The sequence below is a fragment of the Amphiura filiformis genome, chromosome 9 (assembly GCF_039555335.1).
Source record: "Amphiura filiformis chromosome 9, Afil_fr2py, whole genome shotgun sequence".
NCBI lineage: Eukaryota > Metazoa > Echinodermata > Ophiuroidea > Amphilepidida > Amphiuridae > Amphiura > Amphiura filiformis.
In genome coordinates this window covers 35,015,604-35,031,359 of record NC_092636.1, presented here as the reverse complement: position 1 = coordinate 35,031,359, position 15,756 = coordinate 35,015,604, and positions in this window count along the sequence as shown.

Below are 15,756 nucleotides of genomic sequence, written 5' to 3'. Positions count from 1 at the left end.
AAAAATCATTAAACATAAAGAAAAAAAATTAGAGGTATGAATCAAGGCCCTAAATGCTACATTGCAAAAACAGTGTTTAGAATCTAAACACTTTTCTAAACACTACCTTGCACCATGTTTTTAAACATGTTTAATTTCTAAACACATGATATGTTTAGCAATTTGACACTTGGTGTTTAGGAATTAAACACTTGCCATTTAGGAATTAAACACTTGGCATTTAGGAATTAAACACTTGCTACATACGGGTGCGAATCCTGGGCAATGACAGGAAGAAGATAGATGCATTTGAGATGTGGTGCTATAGGAGGCTGTTGGGAGTATTTTGGAAAGACAAGAAGACAAATATCTGGGTCCTGAATAAGATTGGCACAGACTTAAAAATCAGAAAGTCCATCATTGAGAGGAAATTGCGTTACTTTGGCCACACTGTACTGTAAGAAAGGATGGTGGAGTTGAGAAGCATGTTCTTCAGGGAGCTGTGGAAGGCCATCGTGTAAGGGGACGTCCATCAACATCTTGGACAAATGATGTGAAGAACGTTTCATCACACGGAATGTACGGTGCAACACGTTTGGCTTTTGATAGAAGTAGATGGCGTACTCTTGTGAAGATCACAGCAGCGCAATCCTGCGCCATCTGACCCAGAGAGAGAGATTATTATTTTGACTATCTACTGAAGATATCAGTTACGGCAGGTTTATATAAGACAAAAGGCAATTTCTTGCGTACTGAATCATAGTTGTTTTTTTGTCTTGTTTTGTTTTGTTTTTTTTAATACAGGCATGTCTTGCATTTTTGTTTCTTATTTTTTTCTTCATGTTCCTGAAAATCTTTGCTATATAAGTGCCGTTTTAAATTTTGGTCAGCTTCGCCATTTTACTATTTTTGTATAGCTTTGCATTCGACCTATTGTTTTTTTTTTCTGAGCGCGTGGCCAATTATAGCCGTTTTGGCCAGTGATTTTGCGTACTGAATCATCATCTTGAACGCGTGTTAGGTAATAACATTATTATTTTGAATGTTTTTGCTTTGCCTGCTATCTTCTGAAGATAGCATTTTGGATCAATACCTCTATTTTTTTCTTTATCTTTAATGATTTTTACAGTTTGACAATGTTTTTTGAAACATTATCATTATGTATGTTTTTTGCTTTGCTTACTATCTTCTGAAGATAGCATTTTGGGCATACAAAGAAAATAATTAATAACTCTATTTTTTATCTTTAATAATTTTGTTTTTGTGATTATTATTTTGACTATCTACTGAAGATAGCAATTACGGCGGGTTTATAGGTAATTTCTTGCGTACTGAATCATCATTTTGTTTTGTCTTGTTTTGTTTTGCTGTTTTAATACCAGCCATGTTTTGCATTTTGTTTCTCCTTCATGTTCCTGATAATCTCTGCTATATAAGTGCCGTTTTAAATTTTTTCTGAGCGCGCGGCCAATTACAGCCGTTTTGCCCAGGGGTTTTGCGTACTGAATCATCATCTATATAGAACGCGTGTTAGGCAATGTTTTGTCGAACATTATCATTTTGCATGTTTTTTGCTTTGCTTGTTATCTTTTGAAGATAGCATTTTGGGCCTACAAAGAATATAATTAATACCTCTATTTTTTCTTTATCTATAATGATGATTTCGTTTATGATTATCATTTTGACTATCTACTGAAGATAGCAATTACGGCGGGTTTATATAAGACAAAAGGTAATTTCTTTTTGTCTTGTTTTGTTTTGCTTTTTTAATTCCAGCCATGTTTTGCATTTTTGTTTCTTATTTTTTCCTTCATGTTCCTGATAATCTCTGCTATATAAGTGCCGTTTGAAATTTTGGTCAGCTTCGCCATTTTAACATTTTTTATAGCTTTGCATTCCACCTATTGGCTCATTTTTCTAAGCGCGCGGACAATTACAGCCGTTTTGCCCAGGGGTTTTGCGTACTGAATCATCAATGTTTTGCTTTTTTAATACCAGCCATGTTTTGCATTTTTGTTTCTTATTTTTTCCTTCATGTTCCTGATAATCTCTACTATATACGTGCCGTTTTAAATTTTGGTCATCTTCGCCATTTAAACATTTTTATAGCTATTTTTTCTGAGCGCGCGACCGTTTTGCCCAGGGATTTTGCGTACCGGTACTACTGAATCATCACGCGTGTTAGGCAATGTATTTTGGAACATTATTATTTTACATGTTTTTTGCTTTGCTTCCTATCTTCTGAAGATAGCATTTTGGATCAATACCTCTATTTTTTTCTTCATCTTTAATGATTTTTAAAGTTTGACAATGTTTTTTTTTGAATAATTAGGCAAAAAAAAGAAGAAAAAAGAAAAAGATGTTTGCTTACCCTCAACCGACCGGCCCTGTAAATTTTGGAAATCTACTGTACAAAAGAATACCGATCCTATTTTTGGAAATTGTTGCATTCTGAAGATGTAAAAAAAACCGTATTTTATAACTTGTGTTCAACATTTTAGTTGTTTTGTAATGTTAGGTGATTCATTTTGACACCAAAATTGTCTGATTTTTCATATTTTAGCCTTAATTATTATACAAACAGTAGAGTTTGCTAGTAATAAAAAAAAAGAAAAAGAAAAGAAATCCCGACCGACCGACCCAATTTTGAAAATTCATTTGAGGGCAAGCAAACAATTCTTTTTATTGGCCTTAGTCTCTTCTCACTGAGCTCAAGGTCGTTTTGAGTGCGCAGGCGTGTTGTGACGTGTGCGTACTTACGGTAATTGATCTTGACCAGCGATGCATATTCATTTCCGCGAAAATTAAAATACATGTAGACACTGAGACGTGTTTTCTAGTTGTCGATTGTCCCTGCCTTAAAATTTGACTCCTCCATTATAGCAATTGTCGTCAATTTACATGTATGTGTGTGCTTATACGGTGTATCATAGCTGAATTGAAGAAGATGAAGATTGGCCAGCTCAATCTAAATGGTAAGCTTATAGCCTAACGTATTGTATTATTATAGAAATTTATTGAATTGTTATGCAATTTTGTCGATCACACACATTCGATGAGTGCATCTATCCTTAAGGCCGTATAAAATTAATGTTTTGGTTCTCGTCCAGAGGATTTTCATGAATTGATGAGGGAGGGAGGTGTTTTTTTTGGTTTTTTTGTTTTTCAATGTAAAATTAGCATTGTCAGTAGTTTTCGGTCTTCTCCAACAGTGCTCGAGGAAACGATGAGGCCCTTTTTTTCAAATGTGAGATTCTGAGGGATAAACCCCCTAGAGTACCACAAAAAGACATGGAAGTGATGCTTGTTCTCTAATAAACTTATTTATATGTATGAAGATTTCATAAATCATTCCAAAGTCTAAAAAAATTAAAAAATCTAAAAAAAAAAAAAAATCTGACAAATCCCAGAAATTGAGGAGGGAGGGACGAGAACCAAAATATTAATTTTACACGGCCTAATATACATAGGTACGGCGTATATAGGACTGGCAAGCAAGTCTAATCTATCCGGCAAGGTTGACATCTTGGTTCCGGCTGTTTGCTATTGAAATCTATACCGTGTGTCATAAGTATGTTCCTCCCCCCATAGGAAATCCATTTTAACATGCTTTAAATTACACTTACACAATTAACTTGATATTAATTTGTTACTGGTAATTGTTTTGGATTAATATAAATGCCACTTAGCAATTTATTTGAAGTTGTTGTCTTTTTATGGTCGATAACCTCCGAAAGTGTGCAAACCTCGATTATTGTTGTTTTTCCATTGAAAATCAAGGTTTGCAGACCTTTAAATCTGCCATAACATACAAAATTAGCTCTAAAATTCTAGAACAACGGCCGACATATTTTTTCACTGCAACGAGCCTTAAGGGCGCATGACACCAAATCACTGCGCGAAAGGTGCAATGGTGATGAGTTCCGGTTAAAAGTATATGGCTACTGGAGACAATGTGGTGTCCTTAGGGACCATGTTCTTCGTCAGACATAGACTGTAAGGTACTAATTTCGAGGAGCATAACAAACACCAAATTGGTGTCATAACAAACACCAAATTGGTGTCGTATGACCTGACATGCATGCATTCTTTTGTCGAGAGTTGACATGCTCTTTCAATTCGTGCCGAGTGTCCTTGGCAGACTTGACTATGCTTCAGTGGTCATGAAAGGATTCAATAGATAACCTCTGCCCCACTAATCCCCAGCTATTGTCTGAAATTGCACCTCGGAAGATATATTATAACAACTCAGTCCCTCAAATGATAGTCATATAACGACCAAAAGATAAATGACTGACTATCATTGAGGACTGAGTTCCGCAGTCTAGTTCTTCGTGAGGTTGGCATGTTCTGATTTAAATGAAAGTTGTTAACCTATTAATGACTAAAATAAATATGAAATTATACAAATCGATTTCACAAGAAAAGTAGGCCCTGTTCGAATTACTGCTAACGGAACAAGTTTTAATGCTAGTTTTGGCGTTGAAATAGCGGCGTCGCTTTTCAACATTTTTTAATAAAAAACTGAATCTGTAAAGTTCCCTAAAATTGAAGCTAAAATGAAATTTCAGTCCTTAATTAATACAGGGATGACGTTAAAAAGTGAAAAAAAATTGTCACGCCTGGTAGAAAACGCCGCTTAAAAAAGTTGATTTCTACGTGCTTTTCAATGGAGAAGTTATTTGGTGGTTTACGCCCTTAAGGTTCATTGCAGCTCGTAGCCTAAAGGCAAATAAACAGAGGGGATACTTCCATATTAAGGCTATCATGCTCCAGGAGAAGTAGGAATATAGGCGGAACGGACTTTCGACACACGATATAGTATAGAAATTGATGAAGCATAACATGACACCTTATAAAAAGCAATGGAAGTTCGGCGATCGCATCAAAAATGGTGTTAAAATTGCACTTCAGCTCAATTTTTGACTGTTCAAAATAGGCAACAAAATAACTGTCATCCAAATTTAAACATATCAACAAAAATATTTAACAGGGAAAAATGACAATGCTAATCTACCGGGAAATGTTACATTCTAAATTACAAGGATTTAAAATGAATCCTTTAGGATTGTAATTAGGGACCAATCAATTATAGATTTAAAATTAATCTTAAAGATTTGAATCACTAGCAACTACAAAATCGGGAATTAACTGAAATTTTGGGAATAAACTTTTGTCGTGGATATCTACTCATGCACATACCATAAAATTAAAAGGACGATGCTAGAATTGGAAAATATTCCTTTAAATTGCTGGGAATTTTACTCGGGGTTGGGAATTGTTATTTAAAAAAATCAATTTATTTGCTTTTTAATCAGATTTTAACCCCATATTTAAGAGACCAGTGGAATACTAGACATAATCGCAATCCTATCAGGTATTTACAAAAAATCAAAGCATAATTTTGGTAAAATCATTGGACAAAACCTGTTGAATTCAGCACCTTGAAAATGAATTTTTAGCAATAGATAAAATAACATCATTGAGTATTTTAATTGTGTCCAAAAGTTATAGTTATAGAAGCATTAGGAATGAAGTAAAACAGTCAATTTATGAAATAAATTAACTTACATTTATCCAAAAAATGAAAAAAAGTTGATTCAAATCAGTGATTTAAACAATTTAAATCGTGATTTAAATGAATTGAGTTAAATCGTGCCAACCCTGATTTTACTCCAAATTTAGATCGAACATCTTCATCTCCGGGCCAAAATTGTGGTGAGTGATTTGTAGGGTTGGTACATGAATGTAATCATAATGTATGAGTAATCAAGGTTTAAATACTGAAGAACCACTGCTTAAAAATAAAGCAGCAGACTTGAGTAGTCAGTACTCAGGAGTATGCATTATGAGACTGAAATGTTAAAACAATTCTCGCTATTCGCAATAAGGGCGCCGCCAGCGGTTTGCGATGTAATCGTGATGTATCATGGGAAAAGGTCGACATTCAAGTCCGCGCAATACGAATATTACCATGCTATTACATAGGAACACGTGACAATATTTTTTTAGTTTGTCAAAATAAAGGTGTTACACGCGAATCGATACTCAATAATACTTAATAATGTGATTTGAAATGTGCACAATTAATTTTTTCTCTATCGATTTGCGTGTAATAGGCCTACCGTTATATTGACAAACTAAAAAATATTGTCACATGTTCCTATGTAATAGCATGGTAATATTCGTATTGCGCGGACTTGATGTCGACCTTTTCCCATGATACATCACGATTTTCCCATGATACATCACGATTACATCGCAAACCGCTGGCGGCGCCCTTATTGCGAATAGCGAGAATTGTCTTTTTTTTTAATTTTTTTTAATTTTTACAGTAAATGATGCGGACCTGGGATGTGGACAGTCAGGATGGCCTTACACACATACTCTAGTGATGGGACTCGGATTCATAAAGTGGATTATGGATGCATAGGTAAGTTATCAAATTCTAAATTATCAATACTATTAATAGGCCCAATATGAAAAACTATACATCGGGGGTTCTAAATAGGAGGCCCGCTGATCACTTTTGGTTAGCCCCTTTAAGGGGGACGGGCTTTACTTCGGAAGGGGGGTCCCAAATATGTCGGTGACCGGAGTCAATTTTTGTATGCCCCCCTATCGCGGGCAAAAAAATTTACGACCCCCTATCTTGGGTCGAACATTTTATGACCCCCCTTCCACTTACACAAACGCAAGACAAATTATTCATTGCTAGAACTAAGGCGCGGTGCGCGCCAAAAGTGAAGAAAGTGCGGGGAGCGCGGAATTTTTTAATCATAAGTGTAAAAAGGCTGCGTAAAAATTTTGCATAGATTGTACGCACATTTCGATTGTGAAGTTAAAGAATGCGCGTGCGAACATTTTAAGTCACCAGCCCTCAATAATTCTATAACCCCCTATTTTGGGTGTTAAAATTATAACACCTCCCCCTATTTTTGATCTGAAAATTCTATGACCCCCCCGTGTATTTTTGGGACCCCCCCTTTCCGAAGAAAATGCCAGCCCCCTAACAGCTCTGAAATGTACAGTAAACATGGTAAACATAGCAAAACAAGGTGTATCTAGCCTAGAGTCAGAAGTTTTCTGTTTTACGGAAAACGGAAGAAAATCACGGAATCGGAGGTAACACGGAAAATGACATTTTTGTATAATGTGACAAAAATTGTTAAAAGATAAGAGAAATAAATGTTATAAACAAGCATGAGTTGTGTATGTCAATTTTTATGATAAAAATACTGTTTAATAATACCGAATTAAAGGTATATTACCAAGGCATGAACCCCCTATATCCCTCCAAACATCGTAATAGTATTGATCGCGATATTGAACACTTTATTGTGACATTAATATCATTGTTTATACATTTAAGCTTTATTCATGACACGGATTTACAACACGGATTACAACACGGAAAATGGATTTTAGAAAACGGTAAACTTCGGACTCTATAATCTAGCCCTCAAACACAGATCTAGATCTAGGTAGCTGAAACTAATCACATTGTTCTAAAAATAATTTCCAATATTGGAAAAGTTTGCAAAGTGACCGGGTACAAATTGTACAACTAATAATTCTAACAAATAATTGAGGTTTGCATTAATATGTGCTCCCTGTTATTGTTTGCTTCCTCCATACCCATCACTGTTCCTATTATTTACCCCTCAAAACAATGACCAAAAGTCCCCTTGAAGATAATTGTTCAATAGCCATGTTGGCAACCTAAAAATGTAAAAAATAAATAGATAGATAGCAATGTTGGCCAACCTAGTAACAGGTATCTAGCTAGCACATGTTTTTGCTCTTTTCAGACAGCTGCAGTAACACAATTACACCAATTTGCATTGCACTCAGTATCATACTCAATTTGTATATGACAAAGTGCCATTGCCCATCTCTCCCTCCCTATAGGACATGGAGAGGGCAAGAGGGATGGTTTGTGCATGGTTTCTTTTAAATGTACTAACATTATTTTCTTCTTTTTTTTAAAATCTCAGATTCCTGGCGGAGATGAGAGTTTCTACCAAACCAGCAGATGACTCCAGATTATTTTGTCCAATCAATTATTGCTTCCAGATTATTTTGTCCAATCAATTATTGCCACCATGCAGTACATTGAGATTCTTTGTCTGATCAATCACCAGTTAGTGAGACGCTTGTCCGATCAATTGTACACGTGTACAATTGCCACTGGATGCTGTGACAGTGCTATCGGCTTCGGCTTCTGGAATACCCCTACTGGCCTAGCCTCCAGTTAGTGAGATTCCACCCCTCCCCTATCTACTCCTACTGGTCTAGCCCCCAGTTAGTGAGATTCCACCCTCCCCTATCCACTCCTACTGGCCTAGCCCCCAGTTTATAGTGAGAGGCTTGTCCGATCAATTGTACACGTGTACAATTGCCACTGGATGCCGTGACAGTGCAATCGGCTTCGGCTTCTGGAATACTCCTACTGGTCTAGCCCCCAGTTAGTGAGATTCCACCCTCCCCTATCCACTCCTACTGGTCTAGCCCCCAGTTAGTGAGAGGCTTGTCCGATCAATTGTACACGTGTACAATTGCCACTGGATGCCGTGACAGTGCAATCGGCTTCGGCTTCTGGAATACTCCTACTGGTCTAGCCCCAGTTAGTGAGATTCCACCTCCCCTATCCACTCCTACTGGTCTAGCCCCCAGTTAGTGAGAGAGCTTGTCCGATCAATTGTACACGTGTACAATTGCCACTGGATGCCGTGACAGTGCAATCGGCTTCGGCTTCTGGAATACTCCTACTGGTCTAGCCCCCAGTTAGTGAGATTCCACCCTCCCCTATCCACTCCTACTGGTCTAGCCCCCAGTTAGTGAGATTCCACCTCCCCTATCCACTCCTACTGGTCTAGCCCCCAGTTAGAGAGATTCCACCCTCCCCTCTCCACTCCTACTGGTCTAGCCCCCAGTTAGTGAGATTCCCCCTCCCCAGCCCCTCTTTGCCCTCCCACCCTCCCCCATTGTACTAACATTCCCTTTTGTGTGTTTTTTTTTTCTTTTTCTTTTTGTATCTCAGATGGATGGTGCAGATGAGGATTGGGGTTACTACCAGACCAGACCAGACCAAACCAAACCAGTCCAAACCAGACCAGACCAGACCATTGGTATAGCGAGCAGAAGACGGGATGATGCTTGATGATTGTTTGTTTGTTTGTGTCTTTGTTTATTGTTATGCAAGATTCTTCGGAATCACCACGATTCTTCGGAATCCCCCCATTTTAGTAAAATTCTCGTTTGTGTTTTTTTTTTTTCTTTTTTGTATCTCAGATGGATGGTGCAGATGAGGATTGGGGTTACTACCAGACCAGACCAGACCAGACCAGACCAGACCAGACCAAACCAAACCAAACCAGACCAGACCAAACCAGACCAGACCAAACCAAACCAAACCAGACCAGACCAGACCATTGGTATAGCGAGCAGAAGACGGGATGATGCTTGATGATTGTTTGTTTGTTTGTGTCTTTGTTTATTGTTATGCAAGATTCTTCGGAATCACCACGATTCTTCGGAATCATGGTTGGATAGAATTTTAGTGGGCTATATTGTGTGGGCTCAGATGTCATAGTTTCCTTGAACCACATTTTTGGTGTAATCTGCTACTATTCTCAGTGAAAATGCTCAGCGCTGCAGGCTTAGTCGGCATTAAGGTGGGGTTGAACTGGATTTGCGTGTCCGGTTGTAGTTGTTTCCCTAATGAGGCACAGCCAGCTCTGTCTCATGGTGTGGCTTCTCTACCCAAAAGAAACAACCAAAAGGGGCCTACCTTAAAGTTTCATGCCCATATGACAGTTTTTACTAATTTGACCTCAGATGACCCCTGGTGACCCCTAAATGACCTTCCAAATATTTGGTTCTATTTGTTGACTGTACCCACCAAATTTCATACCCATACGACAGTTTTTACTAATTTGACCGCAGATGACCCCTGGTGACCCCCAAATGACCTTCCCAAAATTTGCCGCTAAATGTTGACTGTACCCATCTGTCAGTTTTTGCTAATATAACCTTAGATGACCGTGATGACACCAATTGACCTTCCCAAAATTTGGCTCTAAATGTTGACTGTACCCTCAAAGTTTCATGCCCATCTGACAGTTTTTACCAATTTGACCTCCAAATAACCTTCCAAAATGTTGCTCTAAATGTTAACTGTACCCTCAAAATTTCATGCCCATATCACAGTTTTTACTAATTTGACCTCAGATGACCCCTGGTGACCCCTGAATGACCTTCCAAATATTTGGCTCTAAATGTTGACTGTACCCACCAAGTTTCATACCCATACGACAGTTTTTTCTAATTTGACCGCAGATGACCCCTGGTGACCCCCAAATGACCTTCCCAAAATTTGCTTCTAAATGTTGACTACCCACCAAGTCTTATGCCCATCTGTCAGTTTTTGCTAATATGACCTTAGATGACCCGTGGTGAACCCGAAACGACCTTCCCAAAATTTGGCTCTAAATGTTGTCTGTACCCATCTGTCAGTTTTTGCTAATATGACCTTAGATGACCCGTGGTGACCCCGAAATGACCTTCCCAAAATTGGGCTCTAAATGTTGACTGTACCCATCTGTCATTTTGCTAATATGACCTTAGATGACCCGTGGTGACCCCAATTGACCTTCCCAAAATTTGGCTCTAAATGTTGACTGTACCCTCAAAGTTTCATGCCCATCTGACAGTTTTTACCAATTTGACCTCAGATGACCCCTTTGTGACCCCTAAATAACCTTCAAAAAAATTTGCTCCAAATGTTGACTGTACCCTCAACGTTTCATGCCCATATCACAGTTTTTACTAATTTGACCTCAGATGACCCTTGGTGACCCCCCAAATAACCTTCCCAAAATATGCCTCTAAATGTTGACTGTACCCACCAAGTTTCATACCCATACGATAGTTTTTATTAATTTGACCTCAGATGACCCCTGGTGACCCCGAAATGACCTTCCCAAAATTTGGCTCTTAATGTTGACTGTACCCTCAAAGTTTCATGCCCATCTGACAGTTTTTACTAATTTGACCTCAAATGACCCCAGGTGACCCCGAATTACCTTCCAAAATTTTGACTCCAAATGTTGACTGTATCCACTAAGTTTCATGCCCATACGACATTTTTTTACCAATTTGACCGCAGATGACCCCTGGTGACCCCCCCAAATGACCTTCCCAAAATTTGCCTCTAAATGTTGACTGTACCCATCTGTCATTTTGCTAATATGACCTTAGATGACCCGTGGTGACCCCAATTTACCTTCCCAAAATGTGGCTCTAAATGTTGACTGTACCCTCAAAGTTTCATGCCCATCTGACAGTTTTTACCAATTTGACCTCAGATGACCCCTGGTGACCCCAAATAACCTTCCAAAAATTTTACTCTAAATGTTGACTGTACCCTCAAAGTTTCATGCCCATATCACAGTTTTTAGTAATTTGACTCCCTGGTGACCCCTAAATGACCTTCCAAAAATGTTGCTCTAAATGTTGACTGTACCCTCAAAGTTTTATGCCCATATCACAGTTTTTACTAATTTGACCTCAGATGACCCCTGGTGATCCCCCCAATGACCTTCCCAAAATTTGCCTCTAAATGTTGACTGTACCCATCTGTCAGTTTTTGCTAATATGACCTTAGACGACCTGTGGTGACCCTGAAATGACCTTCCCAAAATTTGGCTCTAAATGTTGACTGTACCCTCAAAGTTTCATGCCCATATCACAGTTTTTACTAATTTGACCTAAGATGACCCCTGGTGACCCTTAAATGACCTTCCAAAAATTTGGCTCTAAATGTTGACTGTACCCACCAAGTTTCATACCCGTACGACAGTTTTTACTAATTTGACCTCTGGTGACCCCGAAATGACCTTCCCAAAATTTGGCTCTTAATGTTGACTGTACCCTCAAAGTTTCATGCCAGTCTGACAGTTTTTACTAATTTGACCTCAAATGACCCCAGGTGACCCCGAAATGACCTTCCAAAATTTTGGCTCCAAATGTTGACTGTATCCACCAAGTTTCATACGACAGTTTTTTACCAATTTGACCACTGGTGATCCCCAAATGACCTTCCAAAACTGAGCTCTAAATGTGGACTGTACCTGCCAAGTTTCTTGCTCTGATGACCCCAAAATGACCTTCCCAACAATTGGCTTTAAATGTTAACTGTACCCACCAAGTTTCATGCTCATCTGACAGCTTTTACTAATTTGACCTCAGATGACCCCTGGTGACCACCAAATGACCTTCTCAAAATTTGCCTCGCAAACTGTACCCACGAAGTGTTATGCCCATCTGTCAGTTTTTGCTAATTTGACCTTAGATGTCACATGGTGACCCCGAAATGAACTTCCCAAAATTGGGCTCTAAATGTTGACTGTACCTGCCAAGTTTCTTGCTCATATGAACCCTGGTGACCCCCTCAACAATTATCTTTAAATGTTAACTGTACCCACCAAGTTTCATGCTCATCTGACAGCTTTTACTAATTTGACCTCAGATGACCCCTGGTGACCCCCAAATGACCTCAAAATTTGCCTCTAAATGTCAATCTAACAATTGGCCATTTTTGCCCCAAAAGTGCACACTTCGCACGATTATATTCCACTTTTGCTCCATATTGTATCATTTTAGCTTCAATATGGCAAAATGTTTTTTGCGCTTCGCGCACGTTTGTACCATAAACCTATTTGGTCGGCAGAAGGATGGAATGGAATGCGATGGAAGTAAACTATATTGCAAAAAATGTAAAACATGATTTATATAATAGAGAGAGATAAGATTCAGAACGCTTTGGCACCAATAATTCACCCATGAAAATTATAAATCTAAATGTATATCTACAGAAGATAGCAAGGAAAGCAAAAAACATTCAAAATAATAATGTTCCAAAATAACATTGCCTAACACGCGTTCTAGATTATGATGATTCAGAAGGCAAAATGGGAGTTAGGCCGAATGCAAAGCTATAAAGAAATGTTAAAATGAAGAAGTTGACCAAAATTTAAAACGGTACTTATATAGCAGAGATTATTGGGAACATGAAGGAAAGAAAATAATAAAAACAAAAACGAAAAAAACAAAAACAAAACAAAAACAAAAACAAAACAAAACAAAAACTAATGATGATTCATTCAGTACGCAAAAAATTACTTTTTGTCTCATATAAACCCGGCATGATTGCTATCTTCGGTAGACAGTCATATCATTAAAAAAATCATTAAACATAAAGAAAAAAATTAGAGGTATAAATCAAGGCCCTAAATGCTATCTACAGAAGATAGCAAGGAAAGCAAAAAACATTCAAAATAATAATGTTCCAAAACAACTTTGCCTAACACGCGTTCTAGATTATGATGATTCAGAAGGCAAAATGGGGGGATTCAGTGCGCACGCAATAATCCCGGGGCCGGTAAAACGGCATTAATTTGCGGCGCACCTAGAAAAACAATCGGCACTAGGCCGAATGCAAAGCTATAAAGAAATGTTAAAATGAAGAAGTTGACCAAAATTTAAAACGGTACTTATATAGCAGAGATTATTGGGAACATGAAGGAAAGAAAATAATAAAAACAAAAACGAAAAAAACAAAAACAAAACAAAAACAAAAACAAAACAAAACAAAAACTAATGATGATTCATTCAGTACGCAAAAAATTACTTTTTGTCTCATATAAACCCGGCATGATTGCTATCTTCGGTAGACAGTCATATCATTAAAAAATCATTAAACATAAAGAAAAAAATTAGAGGTATAAATCAAGGCCTAAATGCTATCTACAGAAGATAGCAAGGAAAGCAAAAACATTCAAAATAATAATGTTCCAAAACAACTTTGCCTAACACGCGTTCTAGATTATGATGATTCAGAAGGCAAAATGGGGGGATTCAGTGCGCACGCAATAATCCCGGGGCCGGTAAAACGGCATTAATTTGCGGCGCACCTAGAAAAACAATCGGCACTAGGCCGAATGCAAAGCTATAAAGAAATGTTAAAATGAAGAAGTTGACCAAAATTTAAAACGGTACTTATATAGCAGAGATTATTGGGAACATGAAGGAAAGAAAATAATAAACAAAACAAAAAAGAAAAAAAAAAATAAAAAAAAAATAAAAAAAAACGATGATTCATTCAGTACGCAAAAAATTACTTTTTGTCTCATATAAAACCCGGCATGATTGCTATCTTCGGTAGACAGTCATATCATTAAAAAAATCATTAAACATATAGACAAAAATGAGAGGTATGAATCAAGGCCCTAAATGCTAATTACAGAAGATAGCAAGGAAAGCAAAAAACATTCAAAATAATAATGTTCCAAAACAACATTGCCTAACACGCGTTCTAGATTATGATGATTCAGAAATGACCTTCCCAAAATTTGGCTCTAAATGTTGACTGTACCCATCTGTCAGTTTTTGCTAATATGACCTTAGATGACCCGTGGTGACCCCGAAATGACCTTCCCAAAATTTGGCTCTAAATGTTGACTGTACCCATCTGTCATTTTGCTAATATGACCTTAGATGACCCGTGGTGACCCCAATTGACCTTCCCAAAATGTGGCTCTAAATGTTGACTGTACCCTCAAAGTTTCATGCCCATCTGACAGTTTTTACCAATTTGACCTCAGATGACCCCTTTGTGACCCCCAAATAACCTTCCAAAAATTTTGCTCCAAATGTTGACTGTACCCTCAACGTTTCATGCCCATATCACAGTTTTTACTAATTTGACCTCAGATGACCCTTGGTGACCCCCCAAATAACCTTCCCAAAATATGCCTCTAAATGTTGACTGTACCCACCAAGTTTCATACCCATACGATAGTTTTTATTAATTTGACCTCAGATGACCCCTGGTGACCCCTGAATGACCTTCCCAAAATTTGGCTCTTTATGTTGACTGTACCCTCAAAGTTTCATGCCCATCTGACAGTTTTTACCAATTTGACCTCAAATGACCCCAGGTGACCTCGAATTACCTTCCAAAATTTTGACTCCAAATGTTGACTGTATCCACTACGTTTCATGCCCATACGACATTTTTTTACCAATTTGACCGCAGATGACGCCTGGTGACCCCCAAATGACCTTCCCAAAATTTGCCTCTAAATGTTGACTGTACCCATCTGTCATTTTGCTAATATGACCTTAGATGACCCGTGGTGACCCCAATTTACCTTCCCAAAATTTTACCAATTTGACCACTGGTGATCCCCAAATGACCTTCCAAAACTGAGCTCTAAATGTGGACTGTACCTGCCAAGTTTCTTGCTCTGATGACCCCAAAATGACCTTCCCAACAATTGGCTTTAAATGTTAACTGTACCCACCAAGTTTCATGCTCATCTGACAGCTTTGACTAATTTGACCTCAGATGACCCCTGGATGACCACCAAATGACCTTCCCAAAATTTGCCTCTAAATGTTGACTGTACGCATCTGTCAGTTTTTGCTAATATGACCCGTGGTGACCCCAATTGACCTTCCCAAAATTTGGCTCTAAATGTTGACTTTTTTTTGCTTATATGAGCATAGATGACCCGTGGTGACCCAATTGACCTTCCCCAAAATTTGCTTCTAAATGTTGACTACCCACCAAGTCTTATGCCCATCTGTCAGTATTTGCTAATATGACCTTAGATGACCCGTGGTGACCCCGAAATGACCTTCCCAAAATTTGGCTCTAAATGTTGACTGTACCCTCAAAGTTTCAAGCCCATCTGACAGTTTTTACTAATT